This window comes from Vanacampus margaritifer, chromosome 8 (assembly GCF_051991255.1).
Source record: "Vanacampus margaritifer isolate UIUO_Vmar chromosome 8, RoL_Vmar_1.0, whole genome shotgun sequence".
NCBI lineage: Eukaryota > Metazoa > Chordata > Actinopteri > Syngnathiformes > Syngnathidae > Vanacampus > Vanacampus margaritifer.
Window position 1 is genome coordinate 24,352,295 of NC_135439.1, and position 14,862 is coordinate 24,367,156.

The 14,862-nt window shown below is 41.5% G+C and overlaps 1 protein-coding gene across 3 annotated transcripts in view; it reads left to right on the plus strand.

Annotated features, from left to right (window-relative positions):
• The window catches only part of plekha6 (pleckstrin homology domain containing, family A member 6), a 135,278-nt gene that overhangs the window by 19,371 nt on the left and 101,045 nt on the right, over nt 1–14,862 (plus strand). For 2 of the 3 annotated variants that reach the window (XM_077573053.1, XM_077573058.1), the window contains exon 2: nt 3,940–4,049. The exons of the other annotated variant lie outside the window; for it this stretch is intronic. The gene's annotated coding sequence lies outside the window, so the exon portion shown is untranslated. The remainder of the gene's footprint in view (nt 1–3,939; nt 4,050–14,862) is intronic. 3 annotated transcript variants of the gene reach the window in all.

The window sequence follows — 14,862 nt, forward strand, 5'->3', positions numbered from 1 at the left end:
CTTCAGGAACTCCGGGCGGATCTCATCCACCCCCGAGGCCCTGCCACCGAGAAGCTTTCCAACCACCTCGGCGACTTCGACCCCAGAGATAGGGGAGCCCACTTCAGAGTCCCCAGACCCTGCTTCCTCAAAGGAAGGCGTGTTGGTGGAATTGAGGAGGTCTTCGAAGTACTCTCCCCACCGGTTCACGACGTCCCGAGTCGAGGTCAACAGCACTCCGTCTCCACTATACACAGTGTTAACGGTGCACTGCTTTCCTCTCCTGAGACGCCGGATGGTGGACCAGAATTTCCTCGAAGCCGTCCGGAAGTCGTTTTCCATGGCCTCACCGAACTCCTCCCATGCCCGAGTTTTTGCCTCAGCGACCGCCAAAGCCGCATTCCGCTTGGCCAGCCGGTACCCATCAGCAGCCTCCGGAGTCCCACAGGCCAAAAAGGCCCGATAGGACTCCTTCTTCAGCTTGACGGCATCCCTTACCGCTGGTGTCCACCAGCGGGTTCGAGGATTGCCGCCACGACAGGCACCAACCACCTTACGGCCACAGCTCCGATCGGCCGCCTCAACAATTGAAGCGCGGAACATGGTCCACTCGGACTCAATGTCCCCCGCCTCCCCCGGGACAATGGAGAAGCTCTGCCGGAGATGGGCGTTGAAACTCTTTCTGACAGGGGATTCTGCCAGACGTTCCCAGCAGACCCTCACAGTACGTTTGGGCCTGCCTGGTCGGACCGGCATCTTACCCCGCCATCGGAGCCAACACACCACCAGGTGGTGATCAGTTGACAGCTCCGCCCCTCTCTTAACCCGAGTGTCCAACACATACGGCCGCAAGTCCGATGACACGACTACAAAGTCGATCATCGAACTACGGCCTAGGGTGTCCTGGTGCCAGGTGCACATATGGACACTCTTGTGCTTGAACATGGTGTTCGTTATGGACAGTCCGTGGCGAGCACAGAAGTCCAGTAACATTCCCCTCCGTGAGTCATCACCTTATCGTGGTGGAGGGGTTTGCGTGTCCCAATGAGCCTGGGAGCTATGTTGTCCGGGGCTTCATGCCCCTGGTAGGGCCACCCAAGGCAAACAGGTCCTAGGTGAGGGACCAGACAAAGCATGGCTCAAACGACCCCAATGATGAGTACAAACATTGGATTTTCGTTTCCCTTGCCCGGACGCGGGTCACCGGGGCCCCCCTCTGGAGCTAGGCCTGGAGGTGGGGCTCGAAGGCGAGCGTCTGGTGGCCGGGCCTATACCCATGGGGACCGGCCGGGCACAGCCCGAAAAGGCAACGTGGGTCCCCCTTCCCATGGGCTCACCACCGGTGGAAGGGGCCAAAGGGGTCGGGTGCGCAGTGAGTTGGGTGGCAGCCAAAGGCGGGGGCCTTGGCGGTCTGACCCCCGGCTACTGAAGCTAGCTCTGGGGACATGGAATGTCACCTCTCTGACAGGGAAGGAGCTCGAACTGGTGTGCAAGGCTGAGAAGTTCCGACTAGATATAGTCGGACTCACCTCCACACACGGCTTGGGTTCTGGTACCAATCCTCTCGAGAGGGGCTGGACCCTCTTCCACTCTGGAGTTGCCCACGGTGAGAGGCGCAGAGCAGGTGTGGGCATACTCATTGCCCCCCAGCTAGCCGCCTGTACGTTGGGGTTTACCCCGGTGAATGAGAGGGTAGCCTCCCTCCGCCTTCGGGTGGGGGGACGGGTCATGACTGTTGTTTGTGCTTATGCACCGAACAGCAGCTCAGAGTACCCACCCTTTCTGGAGTCCTTGGAGGGTGTGCTGGAGAGCGCACCCCCTGGAGACTCCCTCGTTCTACTGGGGGACTTCAACGCTCACGTGGGTAATGACAGTGAGACCTGGAGGGGCGTGATTGGGAGGAATGGCCCCCCCGATCGAAACCCGAGTGGTGTTTTGTTAAATGGCAATGTTTTTTCTTGAATGGTATTGTGATGGAAGACTTGAAACAGGTTGGAATACGAGCCTGCTTCAAAATGTTGGTGTAGATGTCTTCATAAGCACTTGTGCCAGCTGGTAGGCATACTGCCATTTGTATCTTTATATTTTATGTCATATTCCTCTACGCCCAGTACAGCTTAAGCTTAAGTAACCATAAAATGTCCAAAAGGGAATAGGAACAGCAGAAAATTAACATTAAAAAGTCCATGAAATTGCCAAGAATGTCAGAGAATTCAATGTAAAAATAAAAAACAAAGGCAGAAAATAAAACATTCAAAAAGTAACCATAAAATGTCCAAAATCAAAAGAAGAAATCCCGATAAATCCACAAAATTGCCAAAAATGTCAGAAAATTGATAGCAAGAATGGCTGAAAAAAAAGGCAGGCATAAAATGATTTTATCATTAGAAAATCCAAACTATCTCCAGGACTTGTAACCTTGTCAATTCACGCAACTGATGTTAGTATCAACTTAACCAGGAAAACGCCCATGTCCATGACCTGTTTTCTGACAGTCCGTTGCACCTCCTCGGTCCAAGCTTGCTTTCTGATAATTTCATCTTTCTCTCAACTGCTATAATTCTGCCATAGTATTCTTGGCGCAAATCCAGCATTATCATGTGTGGTAAACTGCCGGTATATGCAATATCCTTGTAAATAAGATGTTAAGAGGGAGCAAACTGCACGTGCAAATGAAGAGCAATTAATGGCGCTATCAGCAGAGACAGTGCATTCTTAATTAGTGGTTTTCACCCTTAGATTACTTAACCACATTTTTTATCTCATATATACCTTCACATGCACAACACACCAACCAACAGGAGGCAGCAGTCTGTTAATGCAGTCACGCAATTTATCTTAGTCAACCCTTTTTTCCCCCTCCCAAATATTGTTCCAAATTTAAAATGATGCAAGTATGATTTTAAAAGATTACTAATAAGTGGCAGTTTTTATTTAATTTTTTACATTAGCAGCACAAAAATTAAAACCTCTCACTGGCGTACTATTTTTACAACATGCCACTGTGCTCCTTAGGGCTACCTGACACATATTGACTCCCGTTCTAAACAAATACATACAAACTGTTAACCGAATTCCAAACCATCTCCAGGACTTGTAATCTTGTCAATTCATGCAACTGACCTTGGTATCAATATATTTCCAATGCTTAAATCACAATTATTTGCTTCAATGTTAGTAGTCAACATTCCCCGCTGATTTTAAAAATATTAATCTACGGGGAATCTGGAATTACAGAGCAGTGATTCTAAATGGAGCAAATAAAACTAACAGTTTGTACAAGCTTGGCCTGCTTAATATTTTCCAGCCTAAGGCTTCAAATATTGATGGTGATGTTACTGCAGGCCACTAATATTTATACACAGTAGAGCCTCTGAAACTTGCAATGCATACTGAGTAAAACACAAAATTGGTTTTTTAAAAATTAGGGGTGTCAGAAAGAAAGAAAGAGGGGTGTTCAAATTTTAAATTGTAATTAATCGCCTGACTTCAATAGTTAACTCATGATTAATCACTAATTTTATATTTGCTCTAAATGTACAATAAAACATTTTTTGTAAGTTTTCATACTTTTGTTAAGTGGTAAAAAAAAAGTTAAACTAATACAAATATGGCTGCATTTTTTTGTCATTGATACAGTAATTTCATAATAAATCATAAACTTCAATTAAAATTAAAAATATGTACTGTACTGTAAAAATAATATAACCTGGAAACAAATGACAATTGACTTGTAATAGTATTATAAAAGAGTGTTGAGGTTGATGGGAAGAAAGTAAGGGAGGCAGAGCGAGCGATGGAGGTTGCAGAGAAGAGGAAGGGTGGGGGTTGATTGTTGCTGGAGAGTAGGTGGTTTCAAATTTCTCTTCTTTCATTTCTGCACTCACATGCATTGAACCTCTCTTACTTTCTCTTTCTCCCATATTCTCTCCTCACCACTGGGGTTTTTCTGCAAACAAGCCCATTCCGGCCAAGCCTCAGCGTGTTGTAGGCGGTTGCTACATAAAGGAAGACAGGAGTGTAGAAAACAACAAAGCAGAGACGTAAAGTAAAGTGGGAAACCAAGGAAGGTAAGCAGAGCAGCACATGTACTTGCATATTTGAGAGTTTAAAGAAGGGACCATGCATTTTCTTTTTTGACTTTTGGTTTTGTGCATTGAGGTTGGCTGACGTGCATGTTACAGTAAGCGCATGTGTGCGTGAGATCAGGCTAGACATGGCTGCTGATGTGACTAATGTGATTACTGAGTAGTTCTAAGAAGTTGCAGAAAATCCTAATAAATGAAAGATTCATCCCTGACAGTGATGGGCTGTGCGGTTAGAGAATTGATGGTTTACTTTAAGCTTTCATAATCACTAAGAGTACAGTGCATCTGTTTTACACCAACTTGTTGGAATAGCTTTGGCAGCCTGCTCTGTCCGCTGGAAGGCTGCAGGTGGACATCAAGCATGGATCACTTTGTCGGTTAGTCATGTTGTGAAGCTTTTAGAAACATGCACGAATCTGTGATGATGAAATTTTTAATTGCATGGTCTGGATGGGGTTGAGCATTGCTGGACTCCAATATTTCTATTCTCTGTTAAAATCAGGTTGTGTATCGATCACAATGCTAGAAAAAATCATCTCAATTAACAGGTGTGTTTTTCTCTCTTGTTTAATCAATAGTTGTATATTTTCTTTATCTGGAGTTGTCAGGTCTCAGATCAAAGACTGATCTTTGCTTGTGGCTGGTATGACTGGTGTGACCGAGACCCCCTTTTCATTTGCCAACATGTCAATTTCACTAAGACGTGTAAAATGTATGCCTAACCGGCTTTCCATTTTAAAGAAAAATATTGTAAAGCTACTAAAAAAACAAACAAATATCTATTCTTGTGTATCTATTTTCTGATGTCACATTGAGTTGCGAATTTAAGAAAGCAGCATGACAGGGTGTATTAGGGTTGGATAATGTGCGCACATGCATGTAAGAGCATGTGTGTATATTCAGGCAAGGCATAGCTGCTGATGTGACTAATGGGATAACACAGGTGTGCTCAGAGGTTTCAGAAAATCCTGGTGGTTTAGGGTTTCAAGATCACTATATGAGAACTCGAAATAGCTACGCCACGGCAACCTTCTGTGCCCGCTGGCAGATTGCAAGTGGACATCAAGCAAGGGTCGCGGGGGGCGCTGGAGCCTATCCCAGCTGGCTTCGGGCAGTAGGCGGGGTACACCCTGAACTGGTTGCCAGCCAATCGCAGGGCACACAGAGACAAACAACCATCCACACTCACAATTACACCTATGGACAATTTGGAGTGTTCAATTAACCTGCCATGCATGTCTTTGGAATGTGGGAGGAAACCGGAGTACCCAGAGAAAACCCACGCAAGCACGGGGAGAACATGCAAACTCGGCTTGGCCATGTCATTGTCATTTGTTCCTATTGGCTCGGTGGCGCAAAGCATTATGGTCTATGTAGTTTATAATGTTGTGTTTGGCTGAAGCAGGCCAAAAGTAAAGTTGTTTTTGTTTTTTATGGCATTGTTGAAAAATATTTTTATAATGGATAATTATGTTGTTAAAACGATGGACAATATTTAGAGAATTGATAAAGTGGCCTAAACATTACTAATTAAAATTAATTTGCACTAATAAACTAACCTACAGAGGGTGCTTGAACTGCACAAATGGAATATAACCTCACATTTTTAATGGATGTGCTGCTTTTAATATTGTGACCTGATGACGACGAAATTGTGGCACTTTTAATATCGCGATATCACGATATTGCTATTGATATTGTTACATCCCTACATGAGGCTATTGAAAATCTGCATGAGTCAAGGTTTATGATAATAAAATATTTAATAGTACGGTCTGGATGTGGTTGAGCATTCTCATTCTACAATTTCCCTTCAGATTCTGGTTTGACAAACACCAGTCTCGGTCTAAGAAAACAATGAACAGTTCATTTTGGTGAATAGATGAACTGGATTTGTCAGTTCTTAGTGTTTAGACTGATTTTTGCCTGTAGCAGGTATAGCACACAAATTGTGTCGGGAGGACCCAGAGCATGTCGTTTTTAATAGGACGATGTAGATTGTATGTCCAACCAGCATCTCAACTGTAATAATTCTGAAGCTCAAAATAAGCTTACTTTCATTGCCAGGACTGTGGGCTCAGCGAGTAAATCCCTATCTACATCAAAAATTCATTACAGTATTTATCTATTTTCTGCTGTCATGTAAAACATTGGTAGTAGGAGTAGACATGGAGTAGTCCAAAACTTTCCACTTTTTGCCAATTGATGGTCTCCTTAAATTGTTTTGAAAGTGTGTTTTGTAGCATTGTGACTGGGAATGGGTCACATGCGGTCCCAGAGTATGCTCTATAAGGGTTTAAGACTGGAGACTGACTGAGCTAAAACCTCCTACTTTTTTTCCCTGAAGAGCACCTTTGTTGTTTTGGCAGTGGGTCATTATCTTGTTACATGATTTCTTTAAATTGTCAGATAACATTTTGTAGATGTTCAAGTCATTTTGCTACTGATGCTTATGAGTTTCATAAATACAAATAAATGAAGAAGCAGCCATGCAAGCCACCGACTTTCACAGATGTTCTTGTATGCTTGGGAACACTAGCATACCATTAGCAGAACTTACAGCAAGAGTAGAATAACACGGGAACGTTGACGTTGAAGGTTACACCCCCTCAGTGCAGGACTTCTTTTGGTCTGTGAGCTTTTTCACATCAGAGCAGTAAACTCTGGAACTCTGCGCCCACTGATATGAAGACTATCTGTGAGTTTAAAAACATTTGTCTCCAAACTTAAAAGCTGGTTGAAAATAAACCAATATTGTACCCATATGTGGTGAATGAAAGGGGGGGGGGGGGGGTGACGATGAGTGATCAGCATATGTGATTGCTTTCATTTATTACAATTGATATTGTCTTATGTAATAAATCTTTAAAAAAAAGATTACAATTTATTTCATTGTTTTTAATGGTGTGGCTTTGTTTTAATGTGTTTTAGATTGTGTATCTAGTGTAAAAGCTCAAGCAGGGATGGGGGTTGTAAATTAGTATTTGCTCTGTATGCTCAACATCAACTGCTAGCTTTGCATAGTGTCTATGTCTGACTGCATTGTCCCTGTTAAATAAACTAATAAAATGAAATGGAAAAAATAAAATTATTTCTGAAAGTTTTAGCTTTGGGCGAGATGTGGGTACACCCTGAATTGGTCCTGAGCCAATCACAGAGTCAATGAATAGCTACTACCAGACAATATGCAATTTGCTGTTGCCTGACAGAGACAAGTTCAGGAACGTAGCTTCACCTTGGCAAGTACCACCTTATATCCTTGTTGCATCAAAAAATTCTCTTTCTTCATTTTTGGATCAACCATACACAAAAAGAATCGCTTTCAAAGTCGCTAATAATGCAAAATTGTGCAACAAACGGTATGCAGGCATGATGGTCAAGCAGAGCATGATGTCATGAATCATGCGAGTGGGATGAACAGTACAGACACGCACACTCATTGTGTGTGTGTGTGTGTGTGTGTGTGTGTCTTGACCTCCACTGAATCTCTCAGATTGGCTCACCGGACCCCTGGAGTTTGATTGAAGCCAGGCTGCAAACCACTGCCGTAGACTAATGACTTCTCCAAGAGATAATCAAACAGTCAGTCAACCTAAAATCCAGTCAATGTGATGAGATTAGAGATGATAAAGGTGGTTAAAGGGACATTCAGCGATCCCTAGCACCATCTAGTGGTGAACTAATAATTCATTCATTTTAAAAACTGACAAAAAAAAAAAAAAATGTTGTATTGCATAAATGTTTTTTTTGTGTTTTTTTTAAATATGATTGTAGGTCTAGTAATTACTAGTTATATTACATGGCTGTAGTCTCACTTTACTGGAGCTGCCATGTTTTTCCACCATCTTCCTGCTACGGATGCCCAAAGGACAACTTCGCGAATGTAGTTAGCCCGGGTTATGGGTCGACCGCATCTTACCTTTTACAGCTGGGACCGGCAGGTGGTCGTCACTAAGTCCCGTGATTCGGGCCTATCTCTTTGTCACTTTCTGCTTTGCTCTCGCAAGCGTTTACTATCTTTTTTTTTTACTTGCTCCTCTCACTACCTGCTCTTGTTATCCACCACAGCCTAGCTCCAGCCTAGAGCTAACAAGAGAAACTAGCTCCCGCTAGTTTCTCTTGTTAGCTCCTCCAGCTAAATTCAGCTCGCTCGGTCTTTCGTCGTCGCTCTCCAGGATTCACAACGGCTGTTAAGTCGCCATTGCTCGCCGCAATGCTCATTTGCTCAGGCAAAATAAGAATTGGTGGTAGGCTGGCCAAATGTGGTCTCTCTGAGTGACCCTAGTGTGTGTGCTCCTGCATGCTTCTAATGCTATTCTTTGACCACAAGCTGGCACTAGGAACTAAACACTTCGTCTTTAAGCAGCCCTTCTCAATAGTACCTACAAAAAATTTAAATGAACCATTCTTAACTCATTCATTTGCAGCCATTTTCACTGAAGCAACCCCCTTCGCTCCTGGCTGTTTTACTGTATTTTAACTGATTTTGCAAGGTCCTCAGAATATTGTGTTCTATTGCTATAAAAACATGGAACCTTCCAAAAGAAAGATTAGAGTCTCTTCTTTCATCAGAAAAAAGTACATTTGTATCTGTTTCTGTTTTGCAGGAATTAGCATTAAAATATAGCGAAGTTCCATCATTATTCACAAACCTGTTGTGGTGGATGGGGGCGGGGGGGGGGGGGGGGTGGTCGCTCCTGCTCCTGGGTTTGCTCTCCGGCCGGTGGCCCTTGCGGGGCCCGGGGGTTGTCCCTTGGCGCTGCCGTGGCCTTGGGGGCCCTGAGGTGTTGCGCTTGCTCTGTCCTGGCAGGGGTCGACGGCTCCCCTCTTTGGTGGAGATTTTCATGCATGCCAGATCCACCACACCAGCATCTATCGAAACTCAGACACAATCTGCTTCTTCCTCTGGTCGTTGAATTGGTGGAGGCTGGTGTCTGTGGATCTCACTCTGCTTCGTCTGCCCTTCCTTCCTTTCCTCAGTCTCCCTGATTCGTTGGAATTTTGATGTTTCTGGGGTTGGTGAAGGACTCTGGTTAGTGGCCCGGTGGGTGGTGGGTGGTGTCTGGTCGGTGCTGGATTTCACTTTCCTTTCTTTTAAATAAAAAAAAAGAGAGCAATGATGATGACATGTCAAATCGGTAAAATTACCGAATGAACAATACTGAGCTCCCCAGAAAAAACAAAAAAAAGTTTTGGGGGGAGTGCAGGACAAAGTATAAAAAAACGTTTTTGGGTATGAATGAGTTTGTCACGTGAAACAACTCTGAGAAAACATATGATTACAAATTGTTGACTTGCACAAAGCGACAAAATGTTATCACAGTAGCTCTAAAATCCTCAATCCATGGTAAAACATTTTTTTTTTTAAAGACACATTTTTAGTCTAGTTGGTAATCTCCCTGGGAGTGGCCGGCCTGTGAAAATGACTGCAAAAGCCCACATAGAATGTTCAATGTGAAGAAAAATCATGTCTTTGGTATCAGCAGGTTATATCTCTGTGGACGAATCTACAATAAGTAAATCATTTAGAATTTAGTTCATGGGTGGACATCATAGAGAAAGTCACTGCTGTCTGAAATGAATGTTTGATGTTTTCAAAAGACCACCTGGATGTTCCACAGTACTACTGGCAAACTCTTCTGTGGACAGATGAAACCAGAGTAAAGTTAAGAAAAGTAAAGAAAGAAAGAAAGAAAAAAGAAAGAAAGAAAGCTGCTTGATGTGTTGTCAATGAGATGTAAATGAGAAAAAAAGATAATTGCTGCAAAAACAGATTGTTTCTCACTCTCTCTCTCTCTGTTTCTCTGTCTCTCTCCTTCCCTCTCTTGTTTAAATTCCTCTCATTCTAGCCTCAATGACATTGGCATCCACTCAACGGACTGCTTGATTGAGTTGGAGTGGGTATGCAGCAGGAAATGTGAACTTCATTTAAAAGTGATGGAGGGCAGGGTTGTTTCATATAGAGAGAGAGGAGTGGGGGAGCCCGAGAGAGCGGGAACTTTGGAGGGAAAGAGAGTGAACAAATGTGGGTGTGTTTGTGTCAGCTTGGATTTGTGCTGGCTCACCTGGAAGAATTGTAAACATACAAAGAAACACATTCCTTTTCTTCAGACACACAAGTACATGCAAGGGACAAATGAACAAATGTGGGTTTTTAAAGTGCACAATTGAGAATTAAAGTAGAGCAGAAATTGTGTTTCATATATACATTATGTTACTACCTTGAGCTTTTATACAGAAGCCAGTCACAGTTCAATGATTTAATAACAAAAACAACACTTTAGAGATCAGACTGTAAACTCGGCCTTAATCTCTAATCTCTTGTACTGTGGAAATTTGTCACACCCATTTCAAAGCTGCATAGGTTTGAGTAAAGGTATGCACACTACTCTGTCTCTTGCCCATTTCCTCACATGTGGTTGTCTAATTAATGTCTGCTGAATGAATACACAAGCAAACAACTCTGACTTCAAGAATTAATGTTTTATGTACAGTACCGTAGGCTAGCTCAAAGGTGCAAGGTTGAACAAAAAGGCTCTTTTCAACTCTGAATGACATTGTTTAGTGCTCTGACTTATTCAGAATTTTGCAGTACATTATGTTTAAAAGTAAATGTAATGATATGGGGTAGTAATATAGTTCTATAAACACAACACTCAAAACATTATTTTCTATTCATTACATAAATGTGTGCAGAGGTGGCAAATCCTGGTCCAGAACGTAAATAGTAAATACCCTGCCACAGTTTGGCTTTAGCCCCTGGTGCTAGCTAGCTAGCTGAGGCTAAAGCAAAACTGTGGCAGTGTTCTGAATGTGAGCGTGAGATATATGTTTTTTAAAATTAAATCATTGTTTGACGAAAAGAAGAATAACATCTTATTTTATTTAGTTTTGCAGAGTAATCCAACATATTGGTCATGGGTGAACAGTGTGATGGAAAATTAAAAATTAGGAAAGAAAAGAAATGATTCGGAACTCCTACTACCAGAGTACCACACACCACATCTCATGGCAATTTCAAAATGGGTTTTGTGTTTTCTCTACTTAGACTTGAAATACCATTTGGACAACAATTTCCATTGAAGGTAGAAATCAAGATCTTGTGAGTGCATCACATCAGCTGGCTGAACCCGCAGTTCTATCGTGACAGGCAGACGTGCTAGTAAAGAGGCTAATACACTTTGGCTCTAGAATTAGTTGACATCACGGCTCTTCTGTCAAGCAGTAAGGTTTACTTAAAGCACAGATTGTTAGTCACGCCTTGTATAGCGGGTAGTAAATGTAAACAAAGACTCATGGATCTGTAGATCTGCATTTTGTCTTTTTCTGTCATAACATAAAGGAGACATGCTCAGGGCAGAGCATATCCGCTTCCTTGAAAAAGGAAGGGAAGGAAAGTCTGAAAACATTTGGGTTTGACAATTATATACAATATACCAGGGGTCACCAATGTGGTACGCGCGGGCACCCAGTAGACCCCCAAGGACCACATGAGTAGGCTAGTCCGTGGGCCTGTTCCAAAAATATAGCTCCTCAGTGATTAAGGATTGTGATTTTGTAGGAAATTAGATAATTGAAACAATAGAAAATATTAATCTGTATAAAATATAGCATATTAGTGTTTAACTGTTTCACAATTATTGTGAGAAATCATTCACATTATCATTGTCTTTACAAAAATGAACAATTATTAATAATAACTAGGGCTGTCACTAAAAAATCTTTTAGATTTGATTATCCTATCAATTAGTCCAATGATTAATGTGGTGGTGGCTGTGGCTCACGAGGTAGTACCAGTCGTCCAGTAACAAGTAAGTCCCCTGCTCGATTCCCGCTCTCTCCAAGTTACGTGCAGAGGTGGGTCGTAATGAGTTACATTTACTGAGTAACTTTAAAAAAAAAAAACGTACTTCTGAGAATAGTTTTACCACAAAATACTTTTTACTTTTACTTGAATAGATGTGTGAAGAAAAATCGATGGTGCGCCTTACGATGTGTTGTGTATGTTGTTGTGCAACTTTGGTAAGCGCTCGGCTTTGCTGACTGTGTGGCAGCATTTCTGCAGACTCATTGCTAAGTTACATACAGGAAAGGCGGCCCTGGTTGAAGACTGGCAGGCATGATGAGAATCCGAAAGAGTCAACTGAAAGATGACGTCTTGGTGCGTTTGCCTATGGTGATTAGACTGGGAGGCAGCACCGAGCAAGTTACGCCACAATTTGTGAATGAATTGTGCATGCTTGGATGAACATGTCTGTTTGCACTGTTGTTCAAGCTCACAAAGTTATTTATTTTTCTTACTTTATGATTTGCAGATGCCAGAATTTGTACATAATTTTTTATATTTGTCTGCCTGATGACGTTTTAAAAAATAAATCAGACTTTATGTTCAAATAGTTACTCGGTGCTTTTTTACTTGTACTTGAGTGATTTTTTTGATGACTACTTTGTCACGTCGGGGTGGAGGACCCAAATGCAGGGAGGCAGGAGAACCACGGCAGGGATGCATGTAATACTGAAAACAATCTATTTAACAAAAACACTAATAGGGGAACTGGGTAAAACTCAAAATAAACAAAAAACAATGAAAAGACCAAAAATCAAAGTAACAACAAAACACAAGAATGGTGACAGCAACAATGATCCAACCCAGACTGAACGAAACCTGGAAACTAAATACAAGCCAACTGATGAGACAACGAGAGACACCTGAACAAGACACAAGTGGCTGGGGCAAATGATTGGACGACAAGGGCACAGGATGACGAGTACAGGTGCAAACAACCCAATTAGCAAGACAGGACACAAAGCCAAAACAACAAACCCAAGCATGACAGACACAAATCACAACATACTTTTTACCCACCTCTGGTCACATGTCGTGCCACTCACACTAGTGTATGGATGGTGCAAATGTTTGATGGTGTTTGGAGGCGCCATAGGCGCACATTGGCAGCCAGACTTCCGTCAGCTTGCCCCAGGGCAGCTGTGGCTACTGACGTATAGTTTACCGCCGCCGAGTGTGAATGTGTAATCACATTAATAATGTTTTCGTTGTAAAGTGTCTTTGAGTATTATTATTATTATTATTGGTATTATTATTATTATTATTATTATTATTATTATTATTATTATTGGATAGTCATCCAGGCTCCTGTTTCAATATAGAATTTTTTTTGTCGACCAAATTTAGTGGTCGATTTAGCTGATTTCCCCCCGAGGCCTAATAATGACATATTATTAAACATAATACAACAACATAATTTGAGCAAATTTGTTATTTCAGAAGTGTGTTTCTAACAGGTAGCCCTTTGTACTAATCAATAGACAATAAGTAGCTCTCAACTTCGAAAAGCTTGGCGACCCCGACAATATACGTTGAGTATTTTTAGATTTTTAGATTAATTTAGAATTAGATTAGTATTGGAAGTGGCAGATAAATTCAAACAAATAAGAATGAATTCATTTACAAATCATTTTCTTTCAATAACTGCATCATGTGACCCATTGCCATCACCAAACATTTTCATTCTCTTTTGGGATGCTCTACCAGGATTTCATCACAGTCGTTTTCTGTTCACCCCCACAACATTTAGGCATTAATTCATCACACAAGTCCACTCTTTACATGCAAAATAGTTGAACAAGTTGTATGTGTCAACCATATTTGGATACATTTCCGTTTTTACTTTTACTTTCCATTACACTCTTTCCCCCAAGTTAATCTTGACCTTTCTTATGAAAAGAAAAGTGTAAAGCCTTAGATCAAGCAATGATCAGCCAGTTTTGGGAAATAGCTTATTACAAGACTATTTTTTATTTTTTTGTAATGTATGTGAGAATTTGTGGCCCCAAAATCAGGGACATCGGTTTAGGAAGGCTGTGATTTTTTTCCTTGCCCATCCGTGTTATGTAGTCTCTTTGTCTTTCTGGATTAAAATGATGATCTGTCAACAAATTACAGTACAAACAGTAAATGGGAATCTTGTCCACTCTCTAGCAATCAGTCATACTCATACACTAAGGTAGAACCCACAGACTAAGACTAATTGCTATCAAAACATTGGCTGCAGTGTACATCAGAACATCAAATGAACACATAAGTAATAAATAATTAAGGTACCTACATTATACAGATGAACATATTTTTCCTCACAATTAATGAACAGGTTTTCTGTGCATCGTTGGCATGGACACAAGTCCGTACACATGTGCTGACATGTTTTAATTAGGGGGCGATGCAACACGTACAAAAGTTTTTTGTGAAAAGAAAAAAAAAATCACTGTTGTTTGTGCTGTTCGGTGTTGTAGTGGTGAATGGGTCATTATCTTGCTGCAGTCGATCATTTGATCTCCTAATTAGTTACAAACTTGTATTGAGCTGTTAGTAATGTGCACCGCAGACACCAAGCAGGTGATGTATTAATTTTATGTTACATGTATTAATTTTAGCTTTTGTTGAATGAGGCATTGTATGTATTCTAGGGCATTTAAGAACAGGGACAGCAGTCAGAAAATTCAGTCACCATCTCTTCTCAGATAATATGTTTATATCATATACTGTACATCCTTGCTCCAAAAATACAATATAAAAAACGGAAATTTTTTACATTATCTACAAGTTAAAAATATGATAAAAAAAAAAATTCCAACACTTCGGGGTACGCTCCAACCGCCTGTTTTAGCTAAAGATATTAACAAGCTTTCTCCGACAACAACAAAAAAACTTTCAAAAATATATAAGTTACTTTCATATACTGATAAAATGTCTTTACCCATCTCGAAATGGGAGACA